Source organism: Penaeus monodon, unplaced genomic scaffold, assembly GCF_015228065.2.
Source record: "Penaeus monodon isolate SGIC_2016 unplaced genomic scaffold, NSTDA_Pmon_1 PmonScaffold_59, whole genome shotgun sequence".
NCBI classification, from domain to species: Eukaryota; Metazoa; Arthropoda; class Malacostraca; order Decapoda; family Penaeidae; genus Penaeus; species Penaeus monodon.
Window position 1 is genome coordinate 117011 of NW_023660884.1, and position 14473 is coordinate 131483.

General features: G+C 43.8%; 3 non-coding genes across 3 annotated transcripts; all 3 read left to right on the forward strand.

Moving 5' to 3' along the window:
- Positions 1–493: 493 nt before the first annotated feature.
- Trnal-aag lies at positions 494–573 on the forward strand. Its single transcript is given in 2 exon segments — positions 494–531; positions 539–573. It is a non-coding gene; the product is annotated as a tRNA-Leu (tRNA).
- A 2156-nt stretch (positions 574–2729) lies between these two features.
- Positions 2730–2811, forward strand: Trnal-aag. Its single transcript has one exon. It is a non-coding gene; the product is annotated as a tRNA-Leu (tRNA).
- A 4735-nt stretch (positions 2812–7546) lies between these two features.
- Positions 7547–7628, forward strand: Trnal-aag. Its single transcript has one exon. It is a non-coding gene; the product is annotated as a tRNA-Leu (tRNA).
- The last annotated feature ends 6845 nt before the right edge of the window (positions 7629–14473 follow it).

A 14473-nucleotide genomic window follows, 5' to 3' on the forward strand; every position in this document is an offset into this window, starting at 1 on the left:
CAGACGAGCTTACTACCTAAATCCGCAATATTTATGAAATATTAATTAATTTCAAAAGTTGCATGTGTGTCACAATTAAATTCGGCTGCCGGACTTCACATATCTGAAAAGAGGCGGGCTGTTTACTGCAGATTTTTTGTTAAAGTAATTTCATTTAACTTTCAACATTATGATTTCAACTACCAATACATAATTTGGGTTAATCCTGTCACCATAACAACGCTATCGAGTATCTGCGAAGACAAATGAGTGATGCGACAATCATTATATCAGAATTCTACGAAACACTTGATTATATATATATATATATATATATATATATATTATATATATATATATATATATATATATATATATATATATTATATATATATATATATATATATATATATTGTATATTATTATATATATATATATATATATATATATATATATATATATATATATATATATATATATTCTATTACTACCACAAATATCTCTCATTTTTACAGGTAGCGTGGCCGAGCGGTCTAAGGCGCTGGTTTAAGGCCAGTCTCTTCGGAGGCGTGGGTTCGAATCCCACCGCTGCCAACGATTTTGGCACTGCACTGGAGCAGTGGCTGGCCCATAAGCAAGACGCGAGCGAACCAAAATAAATGCAGAGCTTGGAACTGATTCTATCTGTGTGCCGCCAGTGTCCCTCTACTCACAATCCGTATTTACTAGAGATTCTCTAATCCATCAGTGGCATTATGTGATGAAGTAAACCTCATTATGTACACACAAACTCTGGAATAACTGCCTCAGTGGTTGAGGCGGTGGCCTGCCACAGGATGGAAGCACGGAAGACAAGACGCTTAGGTGTTTGAGGCGGAAAGAGAGGGGTAATATTAATAGTGTAATATTTCCACGGCACGACAGAGATCAATTTTGTTTTACTTCACTAACAGAAACCTGCAACACATAAATTATTAAAAAGAAGGAGTCTACTCGATGGCGTGTAATTCCAAGTCCACATTGTATTTGTTTGCAATCCATTTGGATGCAATAAAAATTAAGCACTTCGTTAAACCGTGACATAATAATTTTACCGTACCTCATTGGTCTTTGTAGACACTGCATAACGACAGAATCTGCATAACTTATTTATCGGTAGTATAGTTCACTGTAGTGATTGAAATTAATCCAAAAAATTTGCAACAGATGCTTACGTCCAAGATCAGTTGTCGTAAGAACAAAGTGGGGAGTACCTGACCTTTAGTGGTTGTTTTAGTAACGTAGAAATTTCAGTTTATATACGCTGTTAATATATGCAACTAATTTTGTGAACTTATGAATGCAGGTATTGACATAAGGCATGTTACAGGGGAAATCAGTCATAAAATCGTACCTACAACAGCATCTTAATCCGATGTGGACCTGGAGTTTGATTTGATGATGCAGGTTATCTGCGACATTCGTTATTTCTATTTTCTTATTGTAATAGGATTCGATTTTAGAATTGGAGAACGAAACAGAGATTTGTCGTTTAAGTTTATTGTCAAATGTAGTATAAATAGAAATATATCTATAATATTACTCCTCTCTCTCCGCCTCAAACACCAGCCTTCTCCTCGCGAAGGGAATCTCAGACCTGCGACCGTCAAACCGTTTTGATTTCAGTGCTTCCTTCCGACAACAGACCACATCCTCCACCACTGTGGCAGTTATCCAGGATATGGTGTGCATAATGCGTTCGTTGCCGCTGGGGGAACTAGAGAACCTATAGAATTACATACGGTTTCTGCGTAAAGTGAAACTGGCAAAAGAACGAAGTATGGAGAGGATAATAACTCCTTACTCGGTTCCATGTGCAGAAACACAAATTCGTAAAAAGATCAGATCACGCGGTTGAAAATGGTGAGAAGACATGATTTTTAACCTGGATTCGTAGGGCAGATGAGGTCGCGAGGAAAGATATTTAATTTGGGAAAATACCGGTACTTCATCAAGGTGATTTGGGTTGACCTAATGCCAAAGGACACCATTACCTGAATTCACAAAATATCAATTTCTATGGTCACTTAACCCAGATCCCATAGATTTATGAATGGTTATGTACGCGCGCGCGTGTGTGTGTGTAATTTAAGTGTGTATGTATGTATGTATGTATGTATGCGGAGAGAGGGGAGTAATCTTTTGCGTATATCTATTTTACTTATCATATGCCAATTAAAGAAACGTACATACGAGTACTTCCCGTTTCGTCTTCCCCAAAGAAACACGAGCCTGTTACAAGTTCCGCCTTGCTCATTATGGTAAGAGTAATTATCCTTTAATATCTGTCACGAATGATCGTGACCTGGCTAAAGAAGTTATTAAGCTGCTGGAATAAACTTACAAAACAAACAAAATTCATTCAGCAAGAAATTAAACGTGAACATTAACAGGGTATTTGAAGATTGACTGACACTGTTAGATTAATTTAATTTCACTCGCACTGTGATTATTTATATATGAAGTTACTCCTGTCCCCATAATAATGTTATCGAGTTTTTTTGCACAGGCCAATGGTGACGATGCATTTGCTATTTTTTCCTTTTACTATAAGACATTCTTGCAGTAATCCTGTCAACATAACAATGTTATCGAGCAACTGCGAACAGCAATGAACAGCGGTGCGTGCGATAAAATCATTATACCACAATTTTACGAAGTGCTGTTTTATCCATTTTTATTACTAACAGAAATGCTTATCATATTCTGTAGGTAGCGTGGCCGAGCGGTCTAAGGCGCTGGTTTAAGGCACCAGTCTCTTCGGAGGCGTGGGTTCGAATCCCACCGCTGCCAAGGCTTTTGGCACTGCAGAGTGGCAGTGGCCGGCCCATAAGCAAGGCCAAGGAGAACGCCGCCTTCGCAAATCCCTCTCAACTGACCTGATCATACATATACATGTATGTGTCTGTGTATGTGTGTGTGTGCATACATATACATATATATGCATATACACATATACATACATACATACGTATACATATTTATGTATATGTATATACATATATAATATATATACACATACTTATGCAACTGCACACATAGGCCTACATAAATACAGGGCATCTAGATTAAATACCTTTTTAGATTCACGAAATTCTTAATATTTTGCGTATATATATAACTTCGTCTGACCTCGGAGTCTTAAGACAGATGAAAATATTCCAGTCCCAATTCCTAAAAACATTAATAATCTTATTCCGCACGACCTCAGTTGCCCTTCGATTCAAATCAATCACTTCAATCAGGTAAACATTCACTATTCTAAACAGTACGACCTGATCCATTCCACGAATCAATATATGTTGGATCTTTTCCTATCTCGCCACATTATCAAAGGGCTGAGCACGATGTTCACTTCAACTTTCCCGGCACGTGTTTCTCCGTACATGGAACTGAGCGAGGGGTTATTATCCTCCTTAAACTTCGTTCTCTTGCCGACTTCACCACACGCAGAATCCATGCCTACTTCTAGAGATTCTCTGGTTCCTCCAGCGGCAATCAACGCATTTTGCAATGAAAATAACCTTACTATAAGCACACCACATCCTGGATGACTGCCACAGTGGTGGGAAGTGGCCTGCCGCAGGAAGGGAAGCACGGAAGGCAAGACGGTTTGGCACTCGCAGGTCTGACACTCCCTTCGCGAGGAGAAGGTTGGTCTTTGAGGCGGAGAGAGAGGAGTAATATTATGGATATATATATATTTATTTATACAACACTCGATAATAAACATAAACGACCAATATCCGTTTCGTCTTCCAATTCTAAAACCTATTACCATACAAGATTCAGATTCATGTTGTATTAAGAAGCTATCAATTTAGTAGCTACGTTTCGTCTTCCAATTCTAAAACTTATTCTCACTGTTCCATAATTGAGGTCAATGTCGTTTACCTCATGTATGAAGCTAAGAACGGGGAGTCATCTTCTGAAGGACATTAGTAAACATAAAGACGCAATATTTAATTTTCATCGTCGGAAAATGTGTGACCGACGCTTCCATATCTAATGCACCTTTAATCGTTAAAGACTTTTTCATTAAGTAAAAATGTGGTTAACCCAACGGCTATTATCAGGAGCAAGACAGCAGAGTCTCAGTAGAATCTTGCCTTGCAAACTCCACTCTACTGACCTGAAGGTTTTTACTTCCCAAATAAAGCTACGAACTGACTGTCACGTGAAAAAAATTTCCCGCGGCATAACATCAATTTACAAAACTTTCGGATGTATTAAATAGCATTTAAAGCTGAAATTACATATATAATGAGACGCATGAAATAAAAAAAAAACACATTTATATATATGCCATGTATGTGGTGTATGCACATATACACATATGACCTATACATATCCCATATATACACATACAGACATACACATATAAATATTTATGTATATGTACATACTTATATATATATTTTATATATTATATATATATAATATATATATATATACATATATATCTTATGCAACTACACTAGGCCTACATAAAATTAGTAGTAAACGTTTTCTTATTCTCACTGTTACTTGATTAATGTTAATTTCGTTTACCTCATCCCCGTATTGACTTCGTGATGTAAATAATCGGTGTGACGGAGAGCGAAGGATAAGGTTAATAGCCCCCGAACTAGTACATGTTAACGTGTCGGCCTCTCATCCGAAGGGTCGGCGGTTCGCGCCCCACCCAGGCGCGAGAAGTTGCTACTGTCGCGGGAGATTACCGCTGTGGCTGGGCACAGGTAAGGACTAGTTTTCAGCCGAGTCAGCACCAAATGACACAAGTGAGCGAGTCGGCATTAGACGACACAGGCCGGGTTTACTCTCATGGGCATAGCCTTAGCCATAGCTAGGCTGAGCTTCGCATTGACATTTGCGAAATTCTAGCTTCGCCCGAGCCCTTTCCTATATCGGACTTATCTTATGATGTTAGAAGCTAAGAACGGGGAGTCATCTTCTGAAGGACTTAGTAACATAAAGACGCAATGTTTAACTTTCGTCGTCGGAAAATGTGTGTGACCGATGCTTCCATATCTATGCACCTTTAATCGTTAAAATACTTTTCATTAAAAGTAATATGGTTAATTTCCCCGGCTATTATCAGGAGCAACACAGCAGTCCCCAGTAGAGTCTCGCCTATCTTGTTATATGCTTTCTATAACAGTTTGGAAAATAATCCGCCACCGGGGTTCCCCTACTCAGATTTTATCGGCACATCGGCTGGTAATAAAAACATTTTGGCATACATAATGTATATGCTAATTATAACTTATAATCTGAAAGCCATACCAGTGAGTAAAATACGAGCGTGTGTATGTGTGCGCGTGCGTGCGTGCGCGTTTACAAACTTACAAATTTTAGTTAATATGTTCTGTTAAACATAACTCATTTATGTACCTGTATATATGCATGCATATGTGTATGCGTATGCACACGCATACACATACACATTATGTGTATGTGCGCGCGCGTTTTCTAACTTACAAATTTCAGTTAATATGCTCTATTTAATATAACCCACTTATGTACCTGTGTATATGCATCCATATGTGTATGCATATACACCATTAAAACACGTAAGTGTGAGTGTAAGCTAAGTGATATACAAAAAAAATCACTCGGCATTAGTGCACTTGATGATATACATTTGAGCAAACACGAACATGTGTACACAAACATGAAAAGGAAAACATACACAATAAGATACGAAATTAAATCGTTTCGAACTCACACAGCAGTGCGACTGGACTGCATAAACAAAACTATTTTTTTGTCTGGAAGAAAGCAAACCTAAGTATAGGATAGCTGTTATATAAGCAATTTTGCTTCTCTCTCAGTATGATAACTGTACAACTAATAAATAATTGGGTTTAATTCTGTCACTATAAAAATATACGAAATACGAAGCGCTTTATTATTCATCCATTTTATTACTATCACAAATGCTTATCATGTTCTGCAAGTAGCTTGTCTACAAGAATAACATTACCAATGCATCAGTAAGTAAACAGAAACTACAGCGTATCACATCAAGGAGTTCTCACTCCTTGTCTCCACTAAAGAAGCTATTTTCTATTTACATAAAAATTCGCAAATGAATACAACTAAAATCAGACACTGTGCGGTAGGTTAAAGCGTTCAAACTTATAAGTTACTTCGGTATTATAGCAAGATTTTAGTATCGTATTCTCTCTCAAGGTTCAGATTTCTCAAAGATCTATAATTTCTGGATTTATCACATATATTTTAAGCCTTCTTATCAGATAAGAAAACTTTACAAAATACTGGAATACATTACATGGTAAATGACGCTTAATAAAGATCCTTAATGGACACGAAAAGAACACATTGTATAAGCTTATATTTTATCTTCAGATATTTAGCAATATCATGAAGAGGAATATTATTAATAATCCCTAAGGCGAAAAAACATAAACATCCCAATTCTCAAAATACCCATTAATGATATTTGTAAATCATTTCCGCGTGACCTCATGTGTTCAATGAATCACAAGGTTAACAACCATAATATAAGTCACATCTTGCCACATCTCATTACATTATCAGGGACCTGATCACGATGAACACTTCAACAAGTTCTCTGCATCTTGTTTCTCCACACATGGAACTGAGTGACCAGTTATGGTCTTCAAACGTTGACCTTTTGGGAAATTCAACCAAAGTATTAGGCGATGGAAATAACCTTACTATATGTACACCACATATCGGGATAACTAACACAGTCATGAAAGAAGTGGCCTGTTGCAGGAAGGAAGCCCGGAAGATCAGACGGTTTGGCGGTTGCAGGTCTGAGATTCCCTTCGCGAGGAGAAGGCTGGTCTTTTAAGCGGAGAGGAGTAATCTTTTGCGTATATTTCCGACTTATCATGTGACAATAATAAACGTACATATGGGTATTTCCGTTTTCGCCTTCTCCTAATTAAAAATGGCACAAAGAAGATATATATACACCCTGCATTAAAAAGGAAATTGCAAATGAATACCGAAAGACTGCAATAGGATTACGCGTGTCAGTCATTTTGAAGACGAAGTCTATTTTGATCGAGGTCTTATTGCTAAAATACTTGGGCTTATTTATACTTGCTATTTCACAGAACGAATACACGAGGATATGTTGTCCTAAGAAGCTATTAGAACACATTAAAAAATAATTACGGATTAATGAGCGGGCCGTGATATATTTTTATATTTATATTTATACACACACGCACACACACACACACACACACACACACACACACACACACACACACACACATATATATATATATATATATATATATATATATATATATATATATATATGCATAACACGACTTTACTTTATTCGCTTATCAAAAAGAAACTAAACCTGAACATATCTGAAAAGAGACGGCCTGTTTACAACAGATTTTTGCGAAGACAAGTGAGTGATGTGACAGTCATTATATCAGAATTTTACGGAAAAATTCATATATATATGTATATATACTTTTTTTTTAATTACTATCACAAATGTCTCATGTTTACAGGTAGCGTGGCCGAGCGGTCTAAGGCGCTGGTTTAAGGCACCAGTCTCTTCGGAGGCGTGGGTTCGAATCCCACCGCTGCCAACGATTTTGGCATTGCACTGCGCAGTGGCTGGCCCATAAGCAAGACGCGGGCGAACCAAAATAACCGTAGAGCTTGGAACTTGACTCTGTGTGCCGCAAGTTTCCCTCTATTTACAATCCGTATTTACTAGAGATTCTCTAGATCCACCAGTGGCAACCATTCCATCATGTGATGAAAGTAACTTCATTATGTACCCTCCAAACTCTGGAATAACTGCCATACTGGCGGAGACGGTGGCCTGTCACAGGATAGAAGCACGGAAGACAAAGCGGTTTGTTGGAAGTAGGTCTGAGTCTCCCTACACGAGACGGCTGGTGTTTGAGGGGGGAAAGAGGGGAATAATAATAAGAGTAATATTTCGATGGCTTAATACGATTTGCGATAATAAAGATAAATACTTCATTAAAACAGAAACCTATTACAAAAAGATTATTCCAAGTCCACAATGTATTTGTTTGCAATGATTTAACATGCAATAAAAATTAAGCACTTCGTTAAACTATAACAATTATTTTACCGTCAGTCATTGGTCTTTGTAGACACTGCATAACAACAGAATTTATTTATTTTTGTCGGTAGTATAAATCACTGTAGTGATTGAAATTAATCTAAAAAGCTTGCAACAAATATTTACGTCCAAGATCGGCTGTCGCAAGAACGTGGGGAGAATACCTGACGGTAATTGGGTCTTTAGTGGGTGTTTTAGTAAAAAATTAGTTAGAAGAAATTTAGTTTGTTTATATGCACTGTTAATATCTGCAAATACTTTTGTGAACTTATGAATGTAGGTATTACATTTCTGGTTCACATATGCAGAAAGACTCTCAGCTCTGAGCCTCAAACATTAGTTTTTCACTCCATTACGCCCACCAAAATTTAGGTTGGTTACCAAAAGAAAATTGACATAAGGTATGTTACAGCGAAAATCAGTCACATATATATATATATATATATATATATATATATATATGTGTGTGTGTGTGTGTGTGTGTGTGTGTGTGTGTGTGTGTGTGTGTGTGTGTGTGTGCGTGTGTGTCCCTCAGAAGATGACTCCCCGTTCTTAGCTTCAAACATTATCCTTCACGCGAGGGATAATGTTTGAAGCTAAGAACGGGGACTCATCTTCTGAAGGACATTAGTAAACATAAAGACGCAATATTTAATTTTTATCGTCGGAAAATGTGTGTGACCGACGCTTCCATATCTAATGCACCTTTAATCGTTAAAATACTTTTTCATTAAGAGTAATAATGTGGTTAATCCACGGCTATTATCAGGAGCAACACAGCAGAGTCTCAGTAGAATCTTGCCTTTGCAAACTCCACTCTACTGACCTGAACGTTTGTAATTACCAGTAAAGCTACGAACTGACCTCAGTTGCCCTGCGATTCAAATCATCTTAAATCAGGTAAACATATTCACCTTTCTAAACAGTACGACCTGATCCATTCCACGAATCAATATATGTTAGATCCTTTCCTATCTCGCCAAGCAGCCTTCCCGATCCTCCAACAGACAGACACAGGACGAATCAGAAGCAGGATAGATGAACAGGCTCCTCCCCTCTCTCCCTGCGGTGAATCGGTCCTTGATTGGACGATTCAGAGAGGGGGGATGATCGGTTCCGGCAAGGGTGGCGGACGGGGCGCAGCGGGTGGAGCCGAGCAACGCCAAGAGAGTTAGCATGATGCCATGATCCCTCGATCATGTGGCTTTTGCATGGGCATATTAAAGAGATGCACCGCGCCCGGTCCCATGCAATCTCGGCCTCGGCTCTTCCGCGTTACCGGACGGTGACGCGCCCCCCCCATTGTTTGATGCCACGATGCTATGTGCTTGCATGTAGCTTCGTGCCCTACTAGCCTACTCTTTCCTATGCGAATTTTCGGCATTAGGATGACTCTGTGCACACCTTCTGGTGAACTGGACCCCATCTTCGGGCGCGTACTCGGACGTGGGCAGACCTTTACCTCCCGCAGGGGAGGGTGTGTCTGAGGGGCCTTAGAAGGCCTGCCTTACGGTGTGCATAGAGTTGCCATTCTTTTGTTAGGGATTGGTCTGGCAGACCATCTGATGACTGCCACTCTTTTTCTTTCGAATAGGGCGATAGGCAGGTAGAGCCCCCTTGTCAGGCCTTCAGCCAGGTTCTGTCTAATAGCAGCTGCTAGACAGAACATCAAGTTCCCGTGATAGGAAGTACCTGGATAAAAGTTAGTCCTTTCTCCCTCACTGTGATGAAATAGTCTGTGGTTGACTATTTCAGAGGGATGAAGGAACTTACTGGAACAGGTACAGGTCCCCTCTACTCTCACTGAGGTGAAACTTTGGGTGTTTCAGAGAGAAGAGGGACTCACGTTAAACTCACCCTGCCAAAAGAACTGCCTGGAAAAAAAAGTCAGCTCCTCTCCCTCACTGTGATGGAAACAGTCTGTGGTTGGCTGTTTCCAGAGGACGAAGGAGCTTACTGGAACAGGTACAGAACCCACCCTTCTCTCACTGAGGTGAAACATCTTTGGATGTTTCAGAGAGAAGAGGTTCCACCTCAAAAACCGTCCTGCCATAGGAACCTCCTGGAAAAATGTTAATTTCTCTCCCTCACTGTGGTGAAACAGTCTGTGGCCGGCTGTTTTCAGAGGATGAAGGAACTGACAGGAACAGGTGCAGGACCCCCTCTTTTCTCAATGAGGTGAAACAACCTTTGGGCGTTTCCAGAGAAAGAGGGATGTCACTTTGAAAAAGGGTACAGGTCCCCTCCGAGGAGCGGAGAGGAACTGCCTGGAAAAAGTGAAAGAGCTCCCTCCTCACTGAGGGAGGAGCAGAAGTGTTCCCAGCAATGATGTCCTGTAGGTGGAAGGCATCTCCTCTGGGATACTCCCAGAGGTTGACACCTACCCACGTGTTTGCCGTGCGTGGCACCCTTGTGAGCTGGGAGACGGGAGTCCTGGAGGTTGAGCGATGCCGTGCACGAGTACGCCCTGCGGCTAGCAACACGCCTCTTTGGTCCTCTATTCTGGCAAGACAGGCGGCTGATCCAGGCCCGGTCAGGTCAATCGGCTGGTCTCCCTCGGAGGCTAGGGTCAAGCAGTCATGCTGCCGTTGGTACCCACACACGTCCGTGTGTACCAGTGCAATCGGCTAATTGGCTGCATATATCCCACTCATCACCCCTGTTGCTGTTAGACATTGGTTCTAGCACTCAGCTTCCCCTTTTTGGACTCCGTGGTGGGTGGGGGGCGTGAGTGGATGAAGCACTGCCAAGTATATGGAAAAACTAAACAAAAATCCCCACAGACAGACCTATACTGTTGACGACCCGTGCAAGGCCCAGACCACGGCAGCCACCCTGAAGCCTTACGTGCCTCCGGGTGGCAAAAGAAAACCCGAGCACAGGATGACACTGTCATGCCTGCTGCCAAGATGGCAGACAAGACAAATAAATCAGGTACAACAATGTCTGTCCATCAGATTGTCCAACAGATGGACTCTCGTGCTGGCCCCTCCAGGCAGCACCCAGACCAGGAAGGTCTCTGAGCCCCCTCAGACGACCCCACTGACTGAATCAGGAGCACCAGCTGAACCAGCCGAAACAGCTGGTGCCTCCACGAGCAAGCCCAAAGCCGAAAGGGCGGACCGAAACGGCCCGAGGCCGAGTCCGACTCTGATGGCGAGTCTGGACCCCCAAGGCGTTTCCCGCAATTCAGGTCCCCGTTAAACCCGAAGGCTTCGACAATGCCTACCAGATGGTAAGGGCATTGGAGAGCCAGCGTAAAATCCGGCTGTCGATCCGGGTTGCGCGAGATCAGGGCATGATCATCGTGCCCAAAGATCAAGCCACCCTTTGTTTCCTGCAGGAGACAAAGGAGTTAAAAGATGGGAGGAAAGTGAGCCTCTCGCCACTGAACCCCGAGGAGAAGAGAGTCAAGATGGTGCTACTTGGCTTCTCAGTCTCATACGATGTGGAGGTGATAACATCACACCCCACAGGCGTGGAGGCTTCCCGATTGTCGAAGGGGAAGACTCCAACCAGGCAAGTCCTGGTGACCATGAAAGGTACCCCAAGCTCCACCCTTGATCTGGGTAACTGGGGTACCTACAACCTACGCACTTATGTGCCTGAACCACTTCGGTGTTTCAAGTGCCAGAAGTACGGACACCACCAGGCTAACTGTACAGCCAAGCCAAAATGTGGTGTCTGTAGCAAGGCACACAATACTGAGGTGTGCATCAAGGCACATAAAGAAGAAAAGAAGGACACAACAGCCAAATGTCCTAATTGTGCCAAGAGGCATCACGCCTGGAGCCTGGCTTGCTCTGTCAGGAAAGAGGCGGCCCTCAAACGGCAAGAGGTTGCTAAGAAGCGACCAGACTTTGTTCCTGCCCCCCAGGCACCTACGTCTGGGGGAGGAACAAAAGCGAAAAGGCTTCCCGACCTCCTAAGAGGAAGGAAGCTGCCCCCCAGCCGAAACCGGAGATCTCCGACAATCAGGAGTTCCCCCAAGTAAAGCAAGTGCAGAGGAACCAAGGAAGAAAGGTTCCAACAGCACCACACGGTCCCCCCCAGACCCAGAAGACATGTTCTTCGACGAGGGGGACATGTCGATCCTGATCACTGCTGTGGTCACAGCAGTGGCAGTATCCCTGTCCAGGACCGAGGAAGAGGCGGATAAGGCAGTCAGTGTTGCCATCAGACCGTGAAAAGCATAAAGGGAAGGAAGATGGAGAAGGCCAAATCAGCCCAATCCTCTCCCTCAGCCCAGGTCGAGACTCCCCTCCCCTCTCCAAGCCAGGCTATGCCCTCACAGGCAGAGCCAAGCCAGGCTATGCCCTCACAGGCAGAGCCTAACCAGGCTGATTCAGTGCCACAAGCCAAATCAGAAGAAGCTGAGCCTGCCCAGGCAAGGCCAGCCAGCCAATGCACAGAAACAGCCTGGCCCGAGAAAAAGCCAAGACGAAAAGTCAGAGCTACCAAAGGCTCTCCACCCCCCAGTGGATCCAGGGATAGCCTGACAGCCGAAAAAGAGTCCTCAAGCAGTGAGGATCTCACAATGGAGTTGTCAGACTCCGACCGTGAACCCGAATGTGACGATGTCTCTGATGTAACTATCAATTAGTAACATCATGACACGCAATCTAAGTATTCTGCAGTGGAACAATCTGTGGCTTCTCCTCACGGAGTGCCATACCTCCACGCAATAGTGCGATCAAGGAGCATTGACATCGTCATGCTCCAGGAGACATTATCAGCGGAAGCTGTTCGCTTCTCAGGGTATCACGCTACGCGCTGCCACGTTCCGATGGCAAAAGAGGCCTGATGACCCTGGTGAAGGCAACAATTCCTGCCTCCGCAATAGCCGATGCACCGCACTGTGGAGAAGATGTTGAATCTCTTGCCGTCGAGATTCAACTGGCCGGGGGACCCCTGAAATTGTACATGTGTACAGCAGGCCACACTGTAGTAGCTTAGACATCAGCCAGGTATGTGCTTCCGCAGCACACGACCGAGTGATCATAGGGGGAGACCTCAATGCACACACACCCATCCTGGCTCCCTGCAGGGCACCGGATGCGGCTGGCACGTCACATAGCCAACGTGCTCGAGACATTCCCCGAGATCGCTCTCCTCAACAGCAGGAGCCAACGCATGTGAGAGGAGGAGGGTCCTAGACCCCCTCACCCTGGCCACTGCGACTCTGGTGGAGAGGATTGGCTGGCGTGTCGATGAGACCGTCACTAGTGACCATTATGGCACTATAAACAACCCTCTGGATAGTGGCCCCAGCCGAAATACCACGACCGAATCCAAGATGGAAAACAGACAAGGCCTAACTGGCAGGCGTTCCAGAGCGCCTTGGCCGCTGTCTGAGAATCAATGAACCCACACAGAGCGGAAAGTTGGAAGTGCTACAAGCCAGACTTGTAAATTGCACTTGATGAGGCAGCCTCACTGACCATACCTCCAAAACTCGGCCCTGGGTCCAGGATCACAAGGACGCCTGGTACTTCAATGACGAGATTGGAGGTCAACCACAGGGTAAACATGTGCCGAAAACATTTCCGAAGGCAAAGACCCCCGACACCTAGCCCTCCTAAGGGAGGCGGTGAGGGATGCCAAGGAAACTGCCAGCAGAGTGAGGCAGGAAAAGTGCTGGAATGGTGTGAGTCTTTCGATCACAGTACCACCCTCTCCAGAGCTATGGCAACGGGTCAAGCGAGCCACCATACCGCTCAGCCCCGAGATGCACGCACCACGACCCCCAGGCAGAGGCCAACAGACTGGCGCAAGAGTTCTCTGCGAGAACGAGCAGCGACAGTCTGCCAGCCGAACTGAGGGCAAGACAAGAACGCCTACAACCAGACAGACTTGCTCACATCAGAGAAAGGGCAGCCGAACCCGATAACTCAGACGTTATCTTTTCTCTGAGGGAACTAAGAGATGCACACAAAGCTAGTCGCAACTCAGCCCGGGCGATGACGGGATTCGTCACCCCATCATCTCCCGCCTGGGACTGGTAGGTGAGCTTGCATTCCTGCAACTCATCAACAGGTCCTGGGAAACTTCCACTCTACCCCAGAGCTGGAAAAGGGCTACCATAGTTCCCATCCCTAAACCAAAGGAGCCGGGGAAGTACCGCCCCATCTCTCTCCTCAGCTGTCCTGGCCAAGACTGCGAGAGGATGGTACTGAACCGGCTCCAATGGAAAATGGGAGCCCCACACGAACACCTCCACGGGCTTCACCAGGGGCATGAGCACAGCGCACAGCATAGCCACGCTCTTGAGCACAGAAACACGGGCGCATCTGTGGCCAGATTCCTTGACCTGGAAAGGCGTTTCGAATTGGCAAG